The sequence below is a fragment of the Megascapheus bottae genome, chromosome 15 (genome assembly GCF_031878675.1).
Source record: "Megascapheus bottae isolate mThoBot1 chromosome 15, mThoBot2.hap1, whole genome shotgun sequence".
NCBI lineage: Eukaryota > Metazoa > Chordata > Mammalia > Rodentia > Geomyidae > Megascapheus > Megascapheus bottae.
In genome coordinates this window covers 20,253,316-20,261,208 of record NC_143523.1, presented here as the reverse complement: position 1 = coordinate 20,261,208, position 7,893 = coordinate 20,253,316, and positions in this window count along the sequence as shown.

Here is a 7,893-nt window from a genome sequence, read left to right as displayed (position 1 = left end):
CCTGAACAGCTAGGATTACAGACATGAGCCACCTCCCCCCCCCCACCAGCCAGCTTTTTCACTGGAGGCTGGTGCTCTACCGTTTGAGCCACACTGCCACTTCCAGGTTTCTGGTGGTTTTAATTAAGAGATTAGAGTGTCATGGACACTTCTGCCTGGGCTGACTTCAAATTGCAATCCTCAGGTCTCAGCCTCTCCAGTAGCTAGGATTGTATGCATAAACCACCAGCACCCAGCTCAAAATGACTTTCCGAATCATTAGATTTCTGCATTCTGAGACCTATGCCTATTAGTGATGGCTATAATTTATTTAGCACCAACTTGCTATGAATCAGATGTACTAGGCAGAAAACATAGAGCATCATCTTATCTAAAGTTCACACCAACTCAGGGTATAGTTTTATCACTTACACAAATGAGGAAGCCTCTTAGACTGACGAGGTTAGGACCCTTGTCTAATGTCACCCAGCAAGTAGTAGACCTGAGATTCTGATCATGGTCTCCTATTTCACATCACAAACACATGCCTTCTTGATGTTGCTCCTCTATATAAATGAAAGTGCCTGCTGACAGTGGTGGCACATGCTGTAGTCCCAGTACTCAGGAGGCTGAAGCAGTTTGAAGCCAGCCTGGACAACATAGCAAGACCCTGTCTCAAAAAACACTTAAAAAGTGCCTACTTGGGGCCGGGAGTTTGGCCTAATGGTAGTGTGCTTGCCTAGCATGCACGAAGACCTGGGTTCAATTCCTCAGTACCACATACATAGAAAAAAGCCAGAAATGGTGCTGAGGCTCAAGTGGTAGAGCTTTAGCCTTGAGAAAGTCCAAGGACAGTGCTCAGGCCCTGAGCTCAAGCCCAGGACTGGCAAAAAAAAAAAAGTGCCTACTTGAGGGTCAGGAGTGTGGTGTAGTAGTAGAATGCTTGCTGAGCATGCATGAAGACCTGGGTTTAGTTCTGTAGTACCACATACATAGAGAAAAGCTGGAAGTGATGCTTTGGCTCAGGTGGTAGGATGTTAGCCCTGAGTCCTGAGTTCAAGCCTTAGGACTGACCAAAAAAAGCCGTAAGTGGAGTGTTGACCCAAGTGGTAGAGTACTAGCCTTGAGGAAAAGGAGCTCAGGGATAGTGCCCAGACTCTGTGTTCAAACCCCTGAGGTCTCTCTCTCTCTCTCTCTCTCTCTCTCTCTCTCTCTCTCTCTCTCTCTCTCTCTCTCACACACACACACACACACACATACACACACACAATAACACTTTTTTTGGTGGGTCATGGGGCTTGAACTCAGCCTGGGCGCTGTCTCTGAGCTCTTCAGCTCAAGACTACCACCCTACCCCTTGAGCCACAGCTCCACTTTTCATACCTTTCATTTTCTAGTGGTGAATTGGAGATGAGTCTCACATTCTTTAGTGCTTGACTGCTTTGAATTGCAATCCTTGGATCTCAGCCTCCTGAGTAGCTAGGACTACAGGCATGAGCTACAGTGCCCAGCTTACACACACAATTTAAAAAAAATTATTTTAAAGAATAAAGAACAAATACAGCTGGAAATGTGGCTTTCAACTGTTATGTCATCAGCCATTTCCAAGGTCCTGAAAAAGATCTAAATGGTAAGAGTTCATTTTGCCCTTAGAATTAATTAAATTGATGCACCTGAGAGTAAATAATAATTGAAAATAGAAGTATCTAAGAGAGCTGGGTACCCGTGGCTCACACTTGTAATCCTAGCTACTCAGGAGGCTGAAATCTGAGGATTGTGGCTCAAAGCTAGCCCATGTAAAGTCCACGAGACTTTTATCTCCAATTAACCACCAAAAAACCAGAAGTGGCACTGTGGCTCAAGTGGTAGAGCACTAGCCTTGAGCTGAAGAGCTCAGGGACAATGCCTAGACTCAGAGTTCAAGCCCCATGACTGATAAAAAAAAATCCATGAGAGGTGGGCTTTGTGGGCCCTTGAAACAGAGCTCATATATGAAATTTAGTTTTCCATATAGAACATGTACCACTGATATTATTTTCGTTTCATGTACAAATTAGATTTAATATAATCACTATCTTGCCATCTTCACTTCTATGGATATGCCATTTGCAAATGGGTGAGTATTCCTGGATCCAGCTAAACAAAGGACTGCTTTTATAACATTATCATGCCCTGCTGCATGCTTTCTTTCAAAAGAAGCAGAGACTACCACACAGATCAAAGGGCTTCTCTTCCTCTAGCTTGATCTCCTAGAAGATGATTTGATTGCAGCCATGTTTTTTGATGAAATTTCACAAGCTTACTAGGGACCACTAGGGACTAGCTAAGCTTTATAAATCTTCTCTACACACACACACTCCCCACACACGAGATTAAACAGTGAGTCACACTGAAGATTTCTTTTGTATTTTTGTCAATTTGTATTAATCATCCCTGAAGACATGTAAATGTTTTTGCATTGGCAGTGCTTCACTGGTCCTTTGTAGCTCAGGCTACAAAGGAAGATGAAGATTGATCGTGGAGGATTTTATAGGCTCCTTCCTCTGATCTACCACTGCAGATAGCAGATGGCCAAGCCTTCCCTTGATGAAGCAGGTGGTCTCTGTTCAGTATCTGTGACATTTCATTCTCTCCTTATCACAGGCTTAGCAGAGTGTAACTAAAAGCATTTGTACAAGGTCTGGAATTTTGGAATATAATCAAGTAGCAGGTTCTAGTCAATTGCTTAAGATTATTGCACAGGACAAACAAAAAGTATTTTTCCTTAGAAATGATCATGGTTTTTATTTTTTAAAGGAGCCTGGGTCTGCTGGGTGCTGGTGTTTCATGCCTGTAATCCTCCCTCCCTACCCAGGAGGCTGAAATCTGAGGATTGTGGTTCACAGCCCAGGCAGGAAAGTCAGTGAGACTTATCTCCAATTAACCACCAGACAATGGGAAGTGCCACTGTGGCTCATAATGAGAGAGTGCTAGCCTTGACCAAAAGAGCTCAGGGACAGTGCCCAGGCCCTGAAATCAAACCCCATGACCAACCAAAGAAAAATAAAAGGAGCGCGAAAGAGGGAAGGAGGGATGGTGGGAGGGAGGGAGGGAGGGGAAAAAAGAAGGCTGGGTCTATTTGGCCTAGAATTCTGGGCTCTAGCAATCTCTGTCCTTAGCCTGGAAAGTAACTGGAATTATTGGCACATGTGCCTAATATGCTGGGTTTTCTTTTTCTTTTTTGTACCAGCCCAAGGGCTGGCCCTGAGTTCCCCACACTCCAAGACTAGCACTCTACCACTTCCAGCTTTTTTGGTAGTTATAGTTAATTGGAGATTAGAGTTTCACAGATCAGATTTTCCTGAACCATGATCTTCAGCCTCCTGAGTAGGTAGAAGTAGAGGCATAGTGACTGGCCCCTCACTCAGATGTGCTTTGTTGTTGTTGTTGTTGTAGAGCTTGAACTCATGGCCTGGGCGCTGTCCCTAAGCTACTTTGCTCAAGGCTAGCACTCTAATCACATTGAGCCATAACTCCAGTTTTGGTTTTCTGGTGGTTAATTGGAGATAATAATCTTACCATCTTTCTTGCCTGGGCTTACTTTGAACCATGTTCCTCAGCTCTCACCTTCCCGAGTAGCTAGGATTATAGTATCTGGCTCCAGATGTGCTTTTTAAAAGAAATGTAACTCACTAGATTCATCTCCTACATAGGTTAATACAGAAGAGGTATAATGCTCTAACATAATATTTCCTGATGTCTTATAGGGCTAACCAACTGTAGTTTTCTTTTTGGGGGGGGGTTGCTGATACTGGGGTCTTGAAGCTAAGGGTGTTGTCCCTTATTATCTCAAGGCTAGAGCCCTATCTCTACTTGCAGTCTTTTCTGGCTAATGGGAGATAAGAGTCTCTTGCACTTTTCCTGCCTGGGCTGGTTTCAAAATGCAGTCCTCAGACTTTAGCCTCCTGAGTAGCTAGGATTGCAGGCATGAGTCACTAGTACTCAGTAACAATCCTTTATCTTATGACAGACATTAGCCCAATAGAGGGAACTCTCCTGATAAGTGAAACTTTCGTCTTTTGGAAACATGTCTCTGGAGGCCAGGAGTGTGGCCTAGTGGTAGAGTGCTTGCCTAGCATGCACAAAGCCCTTGGTACCCTTGGTACCACATACACAGAAATAACCAGAAGTGGGGGGCTGTGGCTCAAGTGATAGAGTGCTAGCCTTGAGAAAGCTCAAGTTCAGTGCTCTGTCCCTGAGTTCAAGCCCCAACACATGTTTTTGTTCTTTTGTTTTGTTTCCTTTTTAAAGGAAACATGTCTATGGGATAATCTAAGTAGAGAAAAAAAAGTCAAATTTCGAATTAGAATGAAGCAGAATCTGGGTCCAACCTCAGAGCCTGAGGTATCAATCACCAAGCTGTGGCTTCAGAGCTTGAGAAACTATATAAGAAAGGAAAAAATAGGGCTAGGAATATGACTTAGTGGTAGAATGCTTGCCCAGTGTGCGTGAAGCCCTAGGCTTGATTCATCATTACCACATAAACAGAAAAAGGCAGAAGTGGTACTGTGGCTCAAGTTGTAGAGTGCTAGTTTTGAGCAAAAGCAGCTCAGGAACAGTGCCCAGTTGCTGAATTCCAGCCCCAGGACTGACCGCCAAAAAAAAAAAAGGAAAAAAATAGATGACCTGTTACTAGATCTTTTCATTTGTAAGGAATGAAGTCACTGAACATTGTGGCACAAAAATAGTTCTAGCAGGAGTCTAAAGCAAGAAGTTCAAGGCCAGGTTGGACGATATTGCCAGACTTAGTCTCAGATGAAAGAAACTAAACAAAGTAATTCATGAAATGAGTGTATAAAGATCACATGTGAACTTGGTAAACTATGACCTTGTATTTGCTCAGCTGTCTTGCTAGGATGGTAAGCTACCACTTGAGTCATGCTTCTCGCCCAAGTCTTGGCTAATTATTTTGGAGAAGGCATTTAGAAGACTCTAATGCCCTAGCTGATTTTGGAACTTGCTACAGATTACAGCTTCCGGAGTAGCTAAGATTATAGATATGACCCATTGGCATCTGCCTTGCTCTTCATATTAATTCTTATGACAACCTTTTGAACTGGTCTCCTTTTACAGGTAAGAAAAACTAAAGTTAAAATTATATAACGTGTCCAAAGTCACCTGGGTTTCTAAGGAGCAAAGCTGGATTTCAAGGCTATTCAATATGATTCCATACTTCATCCACTAAGCCACTCTGAAAATTTTGATTAAAAAATGTTCCTAATAACCTTTTTTATCTTCTAATTTAAAATAGTATTAAATTATTTTCCCTTGGGAAAATGTCTCACAAACATTTGAGGAAAATCTTTTCCAATTTCAATGAAAATAACATCACAAGAACCCTTAGAAGACTACAGAACAAAAGAAAAAGTCAATAAAGATAGAGCCAGAACATCCACTCTGTGTGAACATTTGGCAGGCTTTCAGGAGATCAATATAGCTTTTCATTTGTGAGAAGAAAATTAATCTCTGCAGAAAATAAAATTTAGATTTTACTCATCCAGTTTTGGAGAGAGGCCAATAATTAAATTTATGTGTACAACACCACACTGAAAAAGTTTTGTTTCTTTTTTAAAGGGCTTACTAAGTCATGGGCTATTGAAAAAAATAAAGGTTAATATTCAGAATTAGCCTCTACTTAAATACTATTATTAGGGGGTTTTCAAGATAACAATACAAAGCCAGGCATGGTGGCTCAGGCCACCAGCTAATAGGGAGGTAGAGCTCAGGGGATCAAGGCTTGAGACTACCCAGGCAAAAAGTTTTTTTTTTTTTTTTTTTTTTTTTTGCAATTCCTGGGGCTTGAACTCAGGGCCTGAGCACTGTCCTTGGACTTTCTTCAGGCTAGAGCTCTACCATTTCATGAATGCTAGGCAAGCACTTTACCACTAGGGCTTGCTCCTGGCCCCCTGAGCTATTTTTGCTCAAGACTAGTGCTCTACTTTAAGCCATTGCTCCACTTCTGGTAGTTAATTGGAAGAAAGAGTCTCATGGAATTTCCTACCTGGGCTGGCTTTGAACCTTGATCCTCAAATCTCAGCTCCTGAATAGCTAGGATTATAGGCATAAGCCACTGGTGTGCCTGACTCTGTTAGATTCTTAAAGATGATTAATCCATAATTAAGTTCCTGGACAAAAAATGATTTTTCCTTCTATTCTTGTCTATGTATCTAATAAATGATACTTATGACCTGTTCATTATAGAACTAACAAATGATTCAGTTTGATATTTTACTTTGGGTAAGAATTTTTTCATGTTACTGGAAATCATAGAAATCAAAGTTGGGGATAGTCACTTGAAAACCTAGGAGGAAGCTGGGTACCCATGGCTCATGTCTTATCATCCCAGCTATTCAGGAGGCTGAGATCTGAGGCTTGCAGTTCAAAGCCAGCCTGGGCATGAAAGTCCTTGAGATTCTTTTTTATTTTTTGTCAGTTCTGGGGCTTGAACTTAGGGCCTAGGTACTGTCCTTGGGCTTTCTCAAGGCTAGTGCTCTACTACTTGAGCCCCAGCACCACTTCTGGCTTTTTCTGTGTGTGTGGTACCTAGGAGTCCAACCCAGGGCTTCATGCACTTTTGGTAAGCACTCTACCACTCGGCCAAACTCCTCCCATGAGACTTGTATCTCCAGTGAATCCCCAGAAAACTGAGTGGCACTGTGGCTCAGAGTAGAAGAGCATTAGCTTTAAACTGAAGAGCTCGGACACAGTGCAAAGGCCCAGAGTTCAAGCCCCATGACCGACTAACAAACAACAAACTAGTGAATGCTTTCTCTAAGTTTAAACTTCTCCCTGAAACAGTTGCTTTAATGGTTTATCTTTGATGCTCATATTTATTTATGGATCTATTTTATTTTGCTAATATTCTTTTTTTATTGTAATTAATAGAAGGGTTACATTATATTCGCCAGATAGAAGGTGCATTACTTCACAAACATTGATACCCCTTCTCATGCTTTTGTCCCCATTTCCCTCTCCCACCCCCTATTTTATTTTTTAGAAGGGTCTAGACTCTTAATACATTGTCCAGGTTGGTCTCAAACTTTTGAGGTCAAATATTCCACTTGCCTTAAGCTCTCAAGTAGCTGGGACGATATGGTGTAAACCACCATGCTCTGTCCATTTCTAACTCTGGATTTCTGACATAAGATATTGTCCAGTGGAGGTTTAACTCAACAGGCTTTGATTATTTTGGGGCCACATCAAATAGTTTATGATGATAATGTGATTTATGATGTCTATTTTTGTACTTGTGGAGTCCTGTACTTGTCCTTCAGTTTGACTTCTGAATAGGTTCTGGGGGCTGACTAGCTAATCATAAAAAGCAGCACATGGTTACTTGAGTGAGACTCTCAATGAAAACCACAGACACTAAGCCTTGGGTGAACTTCCCTCGTTAGGAATACTTGGTTTGTCACATATTGTTGAGAGAATTTAGCACTGTCCCTAAAACTGAAAGAAGATAAGTAGAAACCTATGCCTGGTTCCTTGTTTTTTTTTGTTGTTGTTGTTTTGTTTTTTCTCTTACAGGATTTCCCCGTATATGCCTTTTGCTGATTTTAATCTGAATCCTTTACTAAAACAACCATAAGTACAGTAGTTTTTCTAAGTCCTATGAATCCCTTTAGCTAATCACTGAATCTGATCCCAACACACATTCGTTAACCATCAAAAAGCCAGAAGTAGAGCTGTGGCTCAAGTGGTACAGAGCTAGTCTTGACCACAAAAGCTTAGAACAGTGCCCAGACCCCAAATTAAGCTCCAGGGCACACAGGTATATACATTCGTGCATATGCAGGCAGTACACACACACACACACACACACACACACACACACACACACACACTCCATAGTAAAGACATCTCAAAATAGGCTAA